Source organism: Mesoplodon densirostris, chromosome 16 (genome assembly GCF_025265405.1).
Source record: "Mesoplodon densirostris isolate mMesDen1 chromosome 16, mMesDen1 primary haplotype, whole genome shotgun sequence".
Classification (NCBI taxonomy): domain Eukaryota; kingdom Metazoa; phylum Chordata; class Mammalia; order Artiodactyla; family Ziphiidae; genus Mesoplodon; species Mesoplodon densirostris.
In genome coordinates, this window is record NC_082676.1 from 37,484,669 (window position 1) to 37,503,164 (window position 18,496).

At 43.5% G+C, this 18,496-nt stretch overlaps 1 protein-coding gene across 2 annotated transcripts in view; it reads left to right on the forward strand.

Annotated features, from left to right (window-relative positions):
* Positions 1-18,496, forward strand: part of HIP1 (huntingtin interacting protein 1) — a 151,451-nt gene that overhangs the window by 20,472 nt on the left and 112,483 nt on the right. The window lies entirely within an intron of this gene.

Here is an 18,496-nt window from a genome sequence, read left to right on the forward strand (position 1 = left end):
TTCAGAATTCCTACCTGGAATCTCCCAGGAAAGAATGGTGGAGGTAGAGTCAAAGTTCAGTGTCCCAGTTCTGGCTGCAGGGCACACTCCCCGTGTGATCTTGGACAAGTCACTTAACTTCTCCCAGTCTCTATTTTCTCATCCCTAAAGTGAGGACCACCATAGAAGATAGAGTTTTTGCTAGAATAAGATATGAATGTTCGCACAGCCTTGGGAGGGGCGAAGGCAATCATTCTCATTTAGGGGCAAAAGTATTCACGTCTCAGTGAGGGGCTCCATGGGTGCTCCAGGGTCGTGAAGCCCCGTGAGACTTTTCTCACCCCCTTCTTATTGGTGTCCCTCATACGTCCTTTTTTTTTTTTCCTCTGGGTGGCTGTACGGGTGGTAAGCATCATGTCGGCCAGCCAATAAATACATTTCTGAGGGCTTGCTCTACATGACAGGTGTAAAAACCAGATCCCACCCTCATGGAGGCTGTGCCTGGTCCCTGGAGGACAGGGGTGCCATCATCCTCTTTGGATTGCTCTACAAAGTTCCATCAGGGTTTTGGATGCGTGGGTTAGTTGGAATGCCTGCCAAGAGGAAGACCTGCCCGACGGCCTTCGTCACTCAGCAGACAAGGTTTCCCAAGTGCCTGCAGTGCCAGGCGCCAGGCGTTGTGCATGAATCAGACTTGATTGCTGAGTTTAAGTTGCTCCTAGACCCCAGGAAGAATGGGCGGGCTGAACGGTCACTGTGATCTGATCCGCTAACCACAGAAGCAGAGGATGCTGGCAAGGGTGGGAGGAGCCCAGCAGGGCAGGATTAACTGTCTCAAGTTGCTTATTAAAGAGCCCGGGGCCACACTGAGTCTTGCCATGATTCTAAAAGTGGTTCTAAACCTGACAACTGTGGAGAAGAGTAGAAAGCTCCATGCAGACTGGAGGAGCTGGGGAGGCCTGGGGGCAGGTGGGTCTGGAGGAAGGCTTTGGAAAATGCGGTGGGGGGAGGCGGGGCGGGGGGAGGCATGGGGCCCGTGTAGCTGAGGGGAAGAGGGAGTGGGAAAGCATGAGTGAACAGGGAATACTGCAAGCAGAGGAGAGGCCGCAGACTGGCAGCCCGAGGGCTGGATTCTTTTGTGGGCTTGTTTCGTTTGGCCCACATGGTGTTTTTTTTAAAATGGAACTCAGTGTCTTTACATGGAAAACACACTCTTTCCTTTACCACCATCCTTACCGTTCCTCATTTTCATCCCTGGCCTGTCTGAACACATTTATGGACCTGCCCTGTTCACTGAAAACCCAGAAGAACCAATGGAAAAGGGTCTTAGAATTAATAAGCAAGTTCACTATAAGGAATAAAAGTGTTAGGAGTGAGATTATAAAAATGAATAACATATTTTCCTATATATTAGCAAGCAGCTTGAAACTATACTATAAAACAGATCCTATTCAGAGAAGCAGCAAGACCATAAAATATCTTTGTAAGAATCTATGTAATCGTTAATCCTTCACTTGTAATATATTTACTGAGTGTCTGCTATGTATTTTATTTTAAATTTAAAAATTTTAAATTTACTTAATTTTGAGGAAGTAATACACTTACTTGATTAAAAAAAAAAAGCACAATGTCTCCCTCCCACTCCTGTCCCCCTGCTGCCTAGTTTCTGCTCAACTCCAAGAGAGAGAACCACTCACTTACTAATTTCTTTCTTTTTTTTTTTGAGGTATGCAGGCCTCTCACTGTTGTGGCCTCTCCTATCACGGAGCACAGGCTCTGGACGCGCAGGCTCAGTGGCCATGGCTCACGGGCCCAGCCGCTCCGCAGCATGTAGGATCTTCCCAGACCAGGGCACGAACCCGTGTCCCCTGCATCGGCAGGCGGACTCTCAACCACTGCCCCACCAGGGAAGCCCACTAATTTCTTTTTGTGTCCATTCAAATATTTTATTTTTATGTATAAGCAAATATACATATACTGGAATATTACTCTCTTCCCCACTTTTTATATAAATGATAGTTCAGAATCACTTTTTCACTTAACCATCTATCTTGGCAGTTTTTATATATCAGCAAATAAAAGGCTTCCTCATTCTTTTTTACAGCTGAATAGTAAAAATATTGATTTGAGATAAGACCATGGACTCCAGAGTAAAATTGCTTGGATTTGAACCTGGTTCTGTCTCTATTACCTTGAACTAATTATCTCTCTGTGTCTTAGTTGTTTTCATATGTAAGTGGAAATGTTAGGTACCAACTCATACTGGTGCAAGAATTTAGTGAGATGATGCTTATAAAAGGGCTTAGAACAATGTCTGGCATCTAGTGAGCCCCCTAAATATTAGCTGCTTTTCTTATTATTCTTATAATGATGAATATACTATACATGCAGGGTAAGGTAAAGGAATAAGGAGTGACTTCGGCGGGGGAGGGTATATGTGATAGAGGGGTCCTGATGAAAATTATAAGAATTTATTGAGAGAGATAAAGCAGATGTGCTAGTGGAGAGACGTACTTTGTTTCCAGATGGAAACTATGGAATTTGTAGAGAGGTCAGCTCTTCCTAGTGTAATTTATACTTGTCCTATTTGTAACCAAAACCCCAGCAGAATTTATTTTGGAGCTTCAGTTTTTCTAAAATTTATCAGGAAGAATAAAAAAGAAAAATTTTAAGGGCTTCCCTGGTGGCGCAGTGGATAAGAATCCACCTGCCAACACAGGGGACACGGGTTCAATCCCTAGTCCGGGAAGATCCCACATGCCGCTAAGCCCATGCACCACAACTACTGAGCCCGTGCTCTAGAGCCTGCGAGCCACAACTACTGAGCCTGTGAGCCACAACTACTGAAGCCCACGTGCCTAGAGCCCGCGCTCCGCAACAAGAGAAGCCACTGCAATGAGAAGCCCGTGCACCGCAATGAAGAGTAGCCCCTGCTCACCACAACTAGAGGAAGCCTGTGCACAGCAACAAAGACCCAACTCAGCCAAAAATAAATAAATGAAATAAATAAATTTAGAAAAGAAAAAGAAAAATGTTAAAACTGAAAAAGATTGCAGTGAGGAGAAACTTTCCCTACTAAATATCCAAACACATTTTAATGATTAAAATAGTGACTTACTCGTTTCAGAATAAGTAGATCAGTAGAATAGTATAAATAGCCCAGAAACATACTTTATACACATGTAAATTAATTTTATGTCAAAAGTAACCTCACAAGTCAATAGGAATGGAGGGATTATTTAATAAATCAGGTGGGGCTCGTTTGGTTAGCTGTTTGGGAGAAGAGGATGTTTTAGATTCTCACCTCAAGCTGCATGCCTGTATAAATTCCAAACAGATAAAAAAGTTAAATTTGAGGGGGAAAAAATCAAACCATTAGAAAAACACTTGAAGAAGGTAGAAGGAAGTTTGGGGTAGAGAAGGACCTTTGAGTTTTAAAGCAGTCAAAAATATCACAGTGAGGACTTCCCTGGTGGCACAGTGATTAAGAATCCACCTGCCAATGCAGGGGACACGGGTCCGATCCCTGGTCCGGGAAGATCCCACATGCCGCAGACCAACTAAGCCCGTGTGCCACAACTACTGAAGCCCGCGTGCCTAGAGCCCATGCTCTGCAACAAGAGAAGTCACCGCAATGAGAAGCCTGTGCACCACAGTGAAGAGTAACCCCTGGTCGCCTAGAGAAAGCCTGTGTGAAGCAATGAAGACCCAACAGAGCAAAAAAAAAAAAAAAAAAATCACAGTGAAAACAACTGATTTATGTGATCACAAAAAGCTAAGGCTTCTGTATTAGTTTTCTAGGTTGGCTGTAGTAAAGTGCCATATACTAGGTGGCTTAAAACAACAGAACTTTACTGTTTCACTGTTCTGGAGGCTAGAAGTCCACAATCAAGCTGTCGGCAGGGCCATGCTCCCTCTGAAACCTACAGGAAGAAATTCTTCCTTGCCTCCCAGTTTCTGGTGTTTGCTGGCACTCCTTGGTAGCCTGTGGCTTATAGGTGCATCACTCCAGCCTCTGTCTCCGTGTTCCTGTGGAGTTCTCCCTGTGGGTCTCTGTGTCTCTCTCTTATAAGGACACCAGTCATATTGGGTTAAGGGCCCATCCTTAACCAGTGTGATCTTATCTCAACTAATTACACATGCAACAACCCTATTTCCAAATAAGGTCACATTCTGCAGTAATAGGGTTTAGGACTTCAACATATCTTTTTTGGGGGACGTCATTTAACCCATCGCTGGCTTCATATGTCAAAGCACAACACAGGACTTCAGCTAAAGTAGCGGATTGGCTGCACACCTTCATCTCCCAAGATTTGCTACAATAATAGTGAAAATAAGAATGATGAAGACCCACCAAGACAAAGAATGAGAAAGGGGTCATTATCAAATAAGATGCTTAACACAGTTTGGAGAGAATGGAAGAGATGATGACAGGAGGAGGGCAGATGTGTTCTGCTGCGTGCAGATGTGCTTGAGCTTGGAGGCATCGTGGTGGGGATGGGGGTGGGGGGGAGGCGGGACTGAAGTCAGGTGGAGAGGATGTCCGTCTGTAAGAACTGACCACCCCCCCTGCCACGCCCGCTGTATTCAAGCAGGCAGGTATTTATACTGAAACTGTGAACCAGGTGGGAGAAACTGACCCAGGAGAGATCCTCACTCAGAAACTCCTTGTTGGGAATTCCCTGGCAGTCCAGTGGTTAGGACTCTGCGCTTCCACCGCAGGGGGCACGGGTTCGATTCCTGGTGGAGGAACTAAGATCCTGCTAGCCCGCAGCACAGCCACACACACACACCCAAAAAAAAAAGAAAAAGAAAAGAAACTCCATGTAGCAGAGGGTATTGAAAACAAGGGATTAGGCTGGAACCTTCATACCGTCCAGATGAGTCAAGTACATCCACCTCCCAGGCAGGTGATCAGAAGGTGCTTCTCTGGAGAAATTCAAGTTCTCAGAGCAGAACCCTCCCCAGCCTGATCTCTGGGAGGCCCAGAGGTGGCCTGGCTCCTTGTGCACCCTCTCTAAAACGAAATTTGCCAGTTGATACCTTACACCCCCCCGGAACTTCCACATGGAACTTCCAATTAACTTTTTAGAGCCACACAGTTAATAGAAACAGCTAATCAAGGATTAGCCATCAGGGACTTCCCTGGTGGTGCAATGGTTAAGAATCCGCCTGCCAATGCAGGGGACACGGGTTTGAGCCCTGGTCTGGGAAGATCCCACATGCCGTGGAGCAACTAAGCCCGTGCGCCACAACTACTGAGCCTGCACTCTAGAGACCGTGAGCCACAACTACTGAGCCTTCATGCCACAACAACTGAAGCCCTCGCGCCTGGAGCCCGTGCTCCTCAACAAGAGACGCCACCGCAATGAGAAGCCCAGGCACCACAGCGAAGAGTAGCCCCTGCTCACCACAGCTAGAGAAAGCCCGCGCGCAGCAGTGAAGACCCAATGCAGCCAAAAATAATTAAATTAATTACTTAATTTTTAAAAAAAGGATTAGCTGTCGGATAAAGAAAGGCAAGCAAGCCCCTGCATGAACAAAAGGACTTAACAATCAGGAAAGAGCAATCTATAAAAAACGAAATGCCAGTTCAGAAGAAAACTTCAGGAACTTCCAAGTAGTATTCTCATAGAGTTCAAGGGGGCAGTGAACTCAAAATTTCAGTAGAAGGTAGAGGAGCTGAACCGGAAGAAATCTTTCACAAAGTAGCAAAAAAGGACAAGGAGTTGAAAAGTACAGAGAACAGATGAGAGTCATGGAGAATCAATCCAGAATGTTCAGTATAAACACACTTAGAGTTCTGGAAAGAGACACAGAGGCAACAGAGGTGAGGAAATCAGAGAATTTGTACAAGGAACACAATTGCAGACCACCATAATAATAAAAGACAGCCAGCATAATAAACGACACGCCAAGGCACAACGTAGTGAAATTTTAGAACACCAGGCGTAACGAGGTTCTACAAGCTTCCAGAGAGGAAAAACAGGCATCAGGCCAAAGAATGAGAGTTGGGTGGGACCAAATTTTTTCGAGTGACTCTGGAGGCTAGGTGTCGCATGCCCCCCGGGGTTGCGGGGAAAGAGGATTTTCTATCAATTTCATACCCAGCCAAGTGACTAATAATAAAGTGTGAAAGCAGAACAGAGATATTTCCAGATAATCTAGGATGCACAAAAATGTATCTCTGGGACTCCTTTTACTGGAGGGTGGACTTCAGTAAGACAAGAGGAAGGGGGAACGTGAGATTGAGGAAAAGTGGATCCAGCACAGGCAAGTGGCAAAGGATGCTGTGAGGGTTGCCTCCTGGAGATGAGACACCCCACACAATATCCGACACAACAGAGCAGTTGGGAAACTTTCAGAACGTGTATGTAGAAAATTATGCAACTAAAAGAACAGAGGAATTGTTAACTCCCAGAAAAGTAAAAAATTGAGCAAGAATGGAAATGTAGTCATCCCTTTCCACTTGGATCTGTGCTGAGTGACATTTCTTTTTTAAAAATTTATTTTATTTATTTATTTTTGGCTGTGTTGGGTCTTCGTTGCTGCACGCGGGCTTTCTCTAGTTGCAGAGAGCGGGGGCTACTCTTTGTTGCGGTGCACGAGCTTCTCATTGCGGTGGCTTCTCTTGTTGCGGAGCACGGGCTCTAGGTGCGCGGGCTTCAGTACTTGTGGCTCGCAGGCTCTAGAACACAGGCTCAGTAGTTGTGGCGCAGGGGCTTAGTTGCTCCGCGGCATGTGGGATCTTCCCGGACGAGGACTCGAACCCGTGTCCCCTGCATTGGCAGGCGGATTCTTAACCACTGCACCACCAGGGAAGTCCTGAGTGACATTTCTCATCATTTAAACACTGATTATTTCACTAAAATATTTGTATAACTATGATGAGAGATGAGAAAGGAGAGGTGGTGGGAGAGCTAAGGGAATTATATCTTATCTGTCATAATAGGAAGTCATTAGGTAACATTTAAAATTAGTAAATGAAGAAATGGCAGCATAAGTATATTAATTGGATATCTCGAATTCATTATGAGAAGGGAAAAGAAATCAAAAGCGTGACTGCCTTTGGGAAGTAGAATCGGGAGGATGGAACAGATGACGGCTTGTTGATGATTACAAACTGTCCTTACCACTTGATTTTGGTGGTGGTGGTGTAAAATTTCACATAACATAAAATGAACCATTAACCATTTGAAAGTATACACTTCAGTAGCATTTCGTACATTCACAGTGTTGTGCAACCTCTACCCCTGTCTAGTTCTAAGACATTTTCATGCCCCCCTGCAAAGGAAACCACATACCCATCAAGCAGCCCCTCCCTACCCCCTGTCTCTTTACCCCCACCCTCCAGCTCCTGGCAACCACTAATCTGCTTTCTGTCTACTGATTTACCTATTCTGGAAGTTTGATTTCAATGGAATCACACAGTATGTGACCTTTTGTGTTGGCATCTTTCATTTAGCATGATGTTTTTGAGGTTCACCCGTGTTGTAACATGTCTCAGTTTCGTGCCTTTTTATGGCTGAATAATATTCTCTTGCCTGAATAATACCAGCTTTGTTTGTTTATCCATTCAGTAACTAAAGGACATTTGGGTTATTTCCACTTGGGGCTGTTGTGAATGGTGACACTATGAACATTCATTGTTCAAGTATTTGTTTGAACACCTGTTTTCAATTCTTAGGGTATAAACCTAGGAGTGGAATTGCTGGGTCATGTGGTAATTCTATATTTAACTTCCTGAGGAATTCCCAAACTCTTCCACTGAAGTTACACCATTTTACATTTCCCAACAGCAATGTATGAGGGTTCCAGTTTCTCTACATCCTTGCCAACATCTGTTATTTTCTGTTTTTTTTTAATAGCCATCCTAGTGGGTGTGAAGTAATATCTTGTGATTTTGATTTGTATTTCCTTAATGACTAATGATGTTGAGTATCTTTTCAGGTGCTTTTTAGCCACTTGTATATTTTCTTTAGATAAATGTTCATTCGTGTCCTTTACCTATTTTTAAACTGGATTGTTTTTCTTGTTGCTGAGTTGTAAGTGTGCTTTATATATTCTGGATACTAGACTCTGATCAGATACATGATTTGCAAATATTGTCTCCCATTCTGTCTTTTCACTTCTTGATAGTGTTACCATCTGATTTTAAAACTATATTCCTGTGTGATTTTGATGATCTTTATTAAAAAATTAAAATTAGTAAAAGAATAAAATCATAGATATTATTTTTTAAAGATAATATGTTTTAAAATGATAAAGTAACTATCTTAGTATATAAAAAACTTATACAGACCTCTAAGAAAGACACAGACTCCAATAGATAACTGGACATGAATAGATGACTCACAAAGGAAGAAAAAAAATTAAAAACACAAGAAAAATTAGTAAGAGATACAAATTAATCTAGTAAGATATTTGTACTTTTTTTCCTAGTGACAAAATTGAATAGTGTCAGGATATACAAAATAGATACTCTTCTGGTAAAGAAAGTACAAATTGGTATGCCTCATTGTTTTTTAAATATTTATTTATTTATTTGGCTGCAGCGGGTCTTCGTTGTGGCATGTGGGCTTTCAGGTGCGGCACGTGGAATCTAGTTCCCTGACCAGGGATCGAACCTGGGCCCCCGGCCCCCTGCATTGGGAGCATGGAGTTTTGACCACTGGACACCAGGGAAATCCCTGGTACGCCTTTTTGGAAAACAATTTGGCACAATGTATTGAGAATCTTAAAAATATTGTTGCTCTTTGACCCAGTAATTCAACTTCTAAGAATCTACCCTAAGAAAATAACTTGAAATATAAAAACCCTCTTACATACAAAGATGTTTATCATAGTGTTAGTTTAAGAATAAAAAATTGCAAACAACCTAAACATTCAACAGATGGTGGATGAGTAATTTCTGATACACCCAGTGCTTGAAAATGCCTACAATATAGTAGGCATAAAATAAGTAGTTGCTGAATGAACCAAAACATCCATAGGATGAGATATTATGCAATCTTCTGGAATTGTATTTATATTATTTTTAATAATATGAAATTCTTAAGCTTCAAGGCAAAAATGACATTTAAAAGTTTAACTGGAATATGGACCAACCATTTTTTTAAATTTAATTTTAATTATTTTTTTATACAGCAGGTCCTTATTAGTCACCAATTTTATGCACATCAGTGTATACATGTCAATCCCAATCGCTCAATTCATCACACCACCACCCCCACCCCACCACCACTTTCCCCCCTTGGTGTCCATACGTTTGTTCTCTACATCTGTGACTCAATTTCTGCCCTGATCGGTACCATTTTTCTAGGCTCCACATATATGCGTTAATATATGATATTTGTTTTTCTCTTTCTGACTTACTTCACTCTGTGTGACAGTCTCTAGATCCATCCATGTCTCTACAAGTGACCCAATTTTGTTCCTTTTTATGGCTGAGTAATATTCCATTGTATATATGTACCACAACTTCTTTATCCATTCGTCTGTTGATGGGCATTTAGGTCGCTTCCATGACCTGGCTTTTGTAAATAGTGCTGCAATGAGCATTGGGGGTGCATGTGTCTTTTTTTTTTTTTTTTTGCTGTACGCGGGCCTCTCACTGTTGTGGCCTCCCCCATTGCGGAGCACAGGCTCCGGACGCACAGGCCCAGCGGCCATGGCTCACGGGCCCAGCCTCTCCGCGGCATGTGGGATCTTCCCAGACCGGGGCACGAACCCGTATCCCCTGCATCGGCAGGCGGACTCTCAACCACTGCGCCACCAGGGAAGCCCGCATGTGTCTTTTTGAATTATGGTTTTCTCTGGGTATATGCCCAGTAGTGGGATTGCTGGATCATGTGGTAATTCTATTTTTAGTTTTTTAAGGAACCTCCATACTGTTCTCCATAGCGGCTGTATCAATTTACATTCCCACCAGCAGTGCAAGAGGGTTCCCTTTTCTCCACACCCTCTCCAACATTTGTTGTTTATAGATTTTCTGATGATGCCCATTCTACCTGGTGTGAGGTGATACCTCATTGTAGTTTTGATTTGCATTTCTCTAATAATTAGTGATGTTGAGCAGCTTTCCATGTGCTTCTTGGCCATCTGTATGTCTTCTTTGGAGAAATGTCTATTTAGGTCTTCTGCCCATATTTGGATTGGGTTGTTTGTTTTTTTAATATTGAGCTGCATGAGCTGTTTATATATTTCGGAGATTAATCCTTTGTCCGTTGATTCGTTTGCAAATATTTTCTCTCATTCTGAGGGTAGTCTTTTAGTCTTGTTTATGGTTTCCTTTGCTGTGCAAAAGCTTTGAAGTTTCATTAGGTCCCATTTTTGTTTTTATTTCCATTACTCTGGAAGGTGGATCAAAAAAGATCTTGCTGTGAGTTATGTCAAAGAGCGTTCTTCCTATGTTTTCCTCTAAGTTTTTTTTTTTTTTTTGCAGTACGTGGGCCTCTCACTGTTGTGGCCTCTCCCGTTGAGGAGCACAGGCTCCGGACGTGCAGGCTCAGCGGCCATGGCTCACGGGCCCAGCCGGTCCGCGGCATGTGGGATCTTCCTGGACTGGGGCACGAACCCATGTCCCCTGCATCAGCAGGCGGACCCTCAACCACTGTGCCACCAGGGAAGCCCTCCTCTAAGTTTTATAGTGTCCGGTCTTACATTTAGGTCTCGAATCCATGTTGAGTTTATTTTTGGGTATGGCATTAGGGAGTGTTCTAATTTCATTCTTTTACATGTAGCTGTCCAGTTTTCTCAGAACCACTTATTGAAGAGACTGTCTTTTCTCCATTGTATATCCTTGCCTCCTTTGTCATAGATTAGTTGACCATAGGTGCGTGGGTTTATCTCTGGGCTTTCTATCGTGTTCCATTGATCTATGTTTCTGTTTTTGTGCCAGTACCATATTGTCTTTTTTTTTTTTTTTTTGCGGTATGCGGGCCTCTCACCGTTGTGGCCTCCCCCGTTGCGGAGCACAGGCTCCGGACGCACAGGCTCCGGACGCGCAGGCTCAGCGGCCATGGCCCACGGGCCCAGCCGCTCCGCGGCATATGGGATCCTCCCAGACCGGGGCACGAACCCGTATCCCCTGCATCGGCAGGCGGACTCTCAACCACTTGCGCCACCAGGGAGGCCCCATATTGTCTTTATTACTGTAGCTTTGTAGTATAGTCTGAAGTCAGGGAGTCTGATTCCTCCAGCTCTGTTTTTTTTCCCTCAAGACTGCTTTGGCTGTTCGGGCTCTTTTGTGTCTCCATACAAATTTTAAGATTTTTTGTTTTAGTTCTGTAAAAAATGCCATTGGAAATTTGATAGGGATTGCATTGAATCTGTAGATTGCTTTGGGTAGTATAGTCATTTTCACAATATTGATTCTTCGAGTCCAAGAACATGGTATATCTCTCCATCTGTTGGTATCATCTTTAATTTCTTTCATCAGTGTCTTATAGTTTTCTACATACAGGTATTTTGTCTCCCTAGGTAGGTTTATTCCTAGGTATTTTATTCTTTTTCTTGCAGTGGTAAATGGGAGTGTTTCCTTAATTTCTCTTTCTGAGTTTTCATCATTTGTTTATAGGAATGCAAGATATTTCTGTGCATTAATTTTGTATCCTGCTACTTTCCCAAATTCATTGATTAGCTCTAGTAGTTTTCTGGTGGCATCTTTAGGATTCTCTATGTATAGTGTCATGTCATTTGCAATCAGTGACAGTTTTACTTCTTGTTTTCCAATTTGTATTCCTTTTATTTCTTTTTCTTCTCTGATTGCTGTGGCTAGGACTTCCAAAACTATGTTGAATAATAGTGGCGAGAGTGGACATCCTTGTCTTGTTCCTGATCTTAGAGGAAATGCTTTCAGTTTTTCACCATTGAGAATGATGTTTGCTGTGGGTTGGTCGTATATGGCCTTTATTAAGTTGAGGTAGGTTCCCTCTATGCCCACTTTCTGGAGAGTGTTTATCATAAATGGGTGTTGAATTTTGTCAAAAGCTTTTTCTGCATCTATTGAGATGATCATATGATTTTTATTCTTCAGTTTGTTAATATGGTGTATCACATTGATTGATTTACATATATTGAAGAATCCTTGCATCCCTGGCATAAATCCCCCTTGATCATGGTGTATGATCCTTTTAATGTGTTGTTGGATTCTGTTTGCTAGTATTTTGTTGAGGATTTTGCATCTATATTCATCAGTGATATTGGTCTGTAATTTTCTTTTTTTGTAGTATCTTTGTCTGGTTTTGGTATTAGGGAGATGGTGGCCTCATAGAATGAGTTTGGGAGTGTTCCTTCCTCTGCAATTTTTTGGAAGAGTTTGAGAAGGATGGGTGTTAGCTCTTCTCTAAATGTTTGATAGAATTTACCTGTGAAGCCATCTGGTCCTGGACTTTTGTTTGTTGGAAGATATTTAAGCACAGTTTCAATTTCATTACTTGTGACTGGTCTGTTCATATTTTCTATTTCTTCCTGGTTCAGTCTTGAAAGGTTATACCTTTCTAAGAACTTGTCCATTTCTTCTAGGTTGTCCATTTTATTGGCATAGAGTTGCTTGTAGTAGTGTCTTAGGATGCCTTGTATTTCTGCAGTGTCTGTTGTAACTTCTCCTTTTTCATTTGTAATTTTATTGATTTGAGTCCTCTCCCTCTTTTTCTTGATGAGTCTGGCTAATGGTTTATCAATTTTGTTTATCTTCTCAAAGAACCAGCTTTTACTTTTATTGATCTTTGCTATTGTTTTCTTTGTTTCTATTTCATTTATTTCTGCTCTGATATTTATGATTTCTTTCCTTCTGCTAACTTTGGGTTTTGTTCGTTCTTTCTCTAGTTCTTTTAGGTGTAAGGTTAGATTGTTTATTTGAGATTTTTCTTGTTTCTTGAGGTAGGCTTGTATAGCTATAAACTTCCTGCTTAGAATTGCTTTTGCTGCATCCCATAGGTTTTGTATCGTCGTGTTTTCATTGTCATTTTCCTCTAGGTATTTTTTGATTTCCTCTTTGATTTTTTCAGTGATCTCTTGGTTATTTAGTAACATATTGTCTAGCCTCCATGTCTTTGTGTTTTCTACATTTTTTTCCCTGTAATTCATTTCTAATCTCATAGTGTTGTGGTCAGAAAAGATGCTTGATATGATTTCAATTTTCTTAAATTTCCTGTGGCTTGATTTGTGACCCAGGATGTGATCTATCCTGGAGAATGTTCCATGCGCACTTGAGAAGAAAGTGTAATCTGTTGTTCCTGGATGGAATGTCCTATAAATATCAATTAAATCTATCTTCTATTGTGTCATTTAAAGCTTCTGTTTCCTTATTTATTTTCATTTTGAATGTTCTGTCCATTGATGTAAGTGAGGTGTTAAAGTCCCCCACTATTATTGTGTTACTGTCAATTTCCTCTTTTATAGCTGTTAGCAGTTGCCTTATATATTGAGGTGCTCCTATGTTGGGTGCATATATATTTATAATTGTTATCTCTTCTTCTTGGATTGTTCCCTTGATCATTATGTAGTGTCCTTCCTTGTCTCTTTTAACATTCTTTATTTTAAAGTCTATTTTATCTGATATGAGTATTGGTACTCCAGCTTTCTTTTGATTTCCATTTGCATGGAGTATCTTTTTCCATCCCCTCACTTTCAGTCTGTATGTTTCCCTAGGTCTGAAGTGGGTCTCGTGTAGACAGCATATATATGGGTCTTGTTTTTGTATCCATTCATCAAGCCTGTGTCTTTTGGTTGGAGCTTTTAATCCATTCATGCTTAAGGTAATTATCAATATGTATGTTCCTATGACCATTTTCTTAATTGTTTTGGGTTTGTGTTTGTAGGTCCTTTTCTCCTCTTGTGTTTCCCACTTAGAGAAGTTCCTTTAGAATTTGTCGTAGAGCTGGTTTGGTGGTGCTGAATTCTCTTAGCTTTTGCTTGTCTGTAAAGCTTTTGATTTCTCCATCGAATCTGAATGAGATTCTTGCCGGATAGAGTAATCTTGGTTGTACGTTCTTCCCTTTCATCACTTTAAGTATATCATGCCACTCCTTTCTGGCTTGTAGAGTTCCTGCTGAGAAATCAGCTGTTAACCTTATGGGAGTTCCCTTGTATGTTATTTGTCATTTTTCCCTTGCTGCTTTCAATAATTTTTCTTTTTCTTTAAGTTTTGTCAATTTGATTACTATGTGTCTCGGCGTGTTTCTCCTTGGGTTTATCCTGTATGGGACTTGCTGCACTTCCTGAACTTGGATGGCTATTTCCTTTCCCATGTTAGGGAAGTTTTCGACTATAATCTCTTCAAATATTTTCTCTGGTCCTTTCTCCCTCTCTTCTCCTTCTGGGATCCCTATAATGCGAATGTTGTTGCATTTAATGTTGTCTCAGAGGTCTCTTAGGCTGTCTTCATTTCTTTTCATTCTTTTATCTTTATTTTGTTCCATGGCAGTGAATTCCACCATTATGTCTTCCAGGTCACTTATCTGTTCTTCTGCCTCAGTTATTCTGCTATTGATTCCTTCTAGTGTAGTTTTCATTTCAGTTATTGTTCAGTATTGTTCATCTCTGTTTGTTTGTTCTTTAATTCTTGTAGGTCTTTGTTAAACATTTCTTGCATCTTCTCGATCTTTGCCTCCGTTCTTTTTCTGAGGTCCTGGATCATCTTCACTATCATTATTTTGAATTCTTTTTCTGGAAGGTTGCCTATCTCCAATTCATTTCGTTGTTTTTCTGGGGTTTTATCTTGTTCCTTCATCTGGTACATAGCCCTCTGCCTTTTCATCTTGTCTATCTTTCTGTGAATGTGGTTTTTGTTCCACAGGCTGCAGGATTGTAGTTCTTCTTGCTTCTCCTGTCTGCCCTCTGGTGGATGAGGCTCTCTGAGAGGCTTGTGCAAGTTTCCTGATAGGAGGGTCTGGTGGTGGGTAGAGCTGACTGTTGCTGTGGTGGGCAGAGCTCAGTAAAACTTTAGTCCGCTTGACTGCTGATGGGTGTGGCTGGGTTCCCTCCCTGTTGGTTGTTTGGCCTGAGGCGACCCAACACTGGAGCCTACCTGGGCTCTTTGGTGGGGCTAATGGCGGACTCTGGGAGGGCTCACGCCATGGAGTACTTCCCAGAACTTCTGCTGCTAGTGTCCTTGTCCCCACGGTGAGCCACAGGCACCACCCACCTCTGCAGGAGACCCTCCAGCACTAGCAGGTAGGTCTGGTTCAGTCTCCCCTGGGGTCACTGCTCCTTCCCCTGGGTTCCGATGCACACACTACTTTGTGTGTGCCCTCCAAGAGTGGAGTCTCTGTTTCCCCCAGTCCTGTCGAAGTCCTGCAGTCACATCCCACTAGGCTTCAAAGTCTGATTCTCTTGGAATTCCTCCTCTCATTGCCAGACCCCCAGGTTGGGAAGCCTGACGTGGGCCTCAGAACCTTTACTCCAGTGGGTGGACTTCTGTGGTATAAGTGTTCTCCAGTCTGTGAGTCACCCACCCATCAGTTATAGGATTTGATTTTACTGTGATCGTGCCCCTCCCACCATCTCATTATGGCTTCTCCTTTGTCTTTGGATGTGGGGTATCTTTTTTGGTGAGTTCCAGTGTCTTCCTGTCGATGATTGTCAGCAGCTAGTTGTGATTCTGGTGTTCTCACAAGAGGGAGTGAGAGCACGTCCTTCTACTCCGCCATCTTGGTTCCTAGTCTCCCAACCATCTCTTTTTTTTAAAGATTTTATTTATTAGGTAAAAATAAAGATGAAAAGGTAGCATAGGGAAAAGAAGGAAGTAAATAAAAATGTTACCTCTGGGTGGTGGAATATTAAATAATCAAAAATACACCATCTCCTTAGCTGTTGCACAGTCATCCAACCTGTCTCAGCTAGGAAAGTTTTCCCAGGATTTCGTCACCTGGGGCGGGGGGAGAGAATGAGCAGAAAGTGGAGACTACAGCTTGGGCTGGGCTCTCGCTACCCCTGTGTGATTATTTACATAAAGTTTTCTGCCTTCTTTGGGGCTGGGGCATCTGACTCTGAGCATGCTGGGAAATGCAAAATGCATGAAATTTGTTCTCTAGCTCTTACCAGCACCCGTTTTGCACCAGGGACCAAGGACACAAAGTTCAAGAAACCTCTCACACCAGGGAGTTCACATTCAAGATCAAATAAAATCCATCAGGGCTCCAGACCATCTTCCGTGCATGCACCTGTCACAACCCACTCAGCTGACATCTCTCTACTTGCAGCCGTTTCTAAGATACCCGAGTATTCATTTTGTTGACAGTCGTCACCCTCTATTTATTCTCGTGGTCTGTGGCCTGGGATCCTCATGGAAACACAGACGCAGTCACTGACTGTACTCCAAGGAGACTGCCCCCCAGTGCCAGGGCACAGCCAAAATTTGTATTTATGGTATCCATTCTTACATGTATGTGTATACATAAATTTATACATGCATGCATCTATACATGTATACATAATTTTGTACAATGAGCAGGTATTGCCTGTATAAAAAATTTAAAAAGAGTCTGCTTCGTATTTCTCTTTAGGATTTCATTCTGTGTGTTTGCTCTGTTGTCCTGCTGTCTGGGTTGGCTGCAGGCTGTCCAGAAGGCTCTGCAGAGGGAGAACAGGGGTCCCAGGCATAGCCACAGTGTGGAGCTGAGCCAGCGGAGCTCACAGGGGATGAAGGGGGCCTTGAAGAGAGCCTCTGGTCAACCAGTCAGCTGGAAGCACCTGTCCTTTGCTTGTCACTCAAGTTGAGGACACCAGGTGCCATGGGGCCACTCTCTGCCACTGGCTGCCAGGGAGGATCCAGCAATTTGAACGTTGCTCTTAGGAGCCCGAGCTGGGAGGCCTATGATAAACCCCCTTCCGCCTGCTGCTGCAGTGCAGCTGTCCCCGGGACAGGACCAGAGGCCCCCGAGGGAGGGAGGGAGGGAGGGAGGGTGGCAGCTGCTGGTTGCAGGCACAGGGCCAGGCCTGGGAGAACCAGGCAGGCGGAGGATTTGCATGGAGCCTGACAGGTGGAGCTCTGTGTTCTGGGTGCCCTCATCTGGAGGGGTGGCCAAGCACATCTCCCCTCAACCCAGCTCCCTCTCTTCCAGGCCGCACTTGGCCGCCTTCCAGCCACTCACCCCTTGAGGGTCTCTGTCAAGAGCCCCTCCACGCCCCCCTCCTGCAGACCCAGCAAGGTGGGCACCCCTTTGGAACCCGGGCTCCACATTCTCTGGGTCCGCACAGCCTTGCCCACTCACTGTGGGGCTGAGAGCCTTCTGTTTTCATGGTGGTGGGAGTCTCACTCTCCGATCACAGAAAGTTCTGTGAGGTCCCACCCGGCTAAAGGCAAGGACGCTCTGGTGGGTTTGCAGACAGTACCTCTGGGATTGTGGCTCACAGGGTGGGGCATCAGCAGCCTGGGCAGGTGCTGTGTTGGGTCCAGGATGGAGGAAAGATCCCAGCATTGCACCCAGTTTCTTGGAGGAGAGACTCATCCCCAGCTAGAATGAATGTGCTAGCTGAGGGATGTAGGGATGCTCTAGGGGCTCTAGGAGGGACGTGAAGGACTCTTAATAGACAGGGAGGATAAGCTTACAGAGGAGGTAACCCTTGAGCCATGCCTTGAAGAAGTCTTAAAGCTGAGGGCACCAAAGAAAAGATTCAGTGAGGAAAACATGATGTGGAAAGACCCAGAGGTATGAAAGGGATCAGTGTTCTGGGATCAAGGACAGTTTGGGGATACAGGTTGGGAAGGGAGTGAGGCACAGAGGAAATGAAGCTGGGAAGGAAGTTTGGGCCCAGATGGAGTGTGTCTGTCACCCTAGATTTTAAAGGCGTGGTATGAGGGGGCAGATATGAGGCGCCAGCTGGGCTCCTGGGGAGAGGTCCTGGAGCCGCTGGAGACTTTTGGTTACAGCCTCAGAGTGGACCAGACAACCTGAAAACCCTGATGCCCCAAACACTTAGAAATGTGAAATAAAGAGAACAAATATCCTTTCACATGCATAGAAGTGCTCATCCGATAGTAAGAGAAATTCCTCAACTCACCTTCCTGACCCCCTGCCCCAGGGTTGCCTGGGACCCCTCTCAAATAAACTGTCTGCTCTAGAATCCTTTTATCTTTGGAGTCTGCTTCTGTGGGAACCCAAACTAAGATGGATTCTTCAATAAATGATGCCGAAGCAACTGGTTTTCCGTAGGAGAAACATAAAACAAGATTAGAATCTTACTTTATATCCAAACTAAAAAATAAATTCCAAGTATATAGCCAGATGCTGTGCTGTACTTTCCCAGATTTAATCAGCAACCCACAGAGTGGTTAGAGGTGATCTCTAACCCTAACTTAGAGATGGGGAAACTGAGGCTCCGGGGAGTAGTTGGTCCAAGTTCACCAGCTGGTTGGCTGCAGAGCTGGGATTTGACTCAAGCCACACTGCCTCCCATTTTGGAATAATGCCCACGAAAGGGTCTTATAAACTGTGAAGGGCTGTACAAATTGTCCTTTGTCTCTCGTTCCTCCTTGATGAACTTCAGAAACCAGAAGAGACCCTTTAATAAA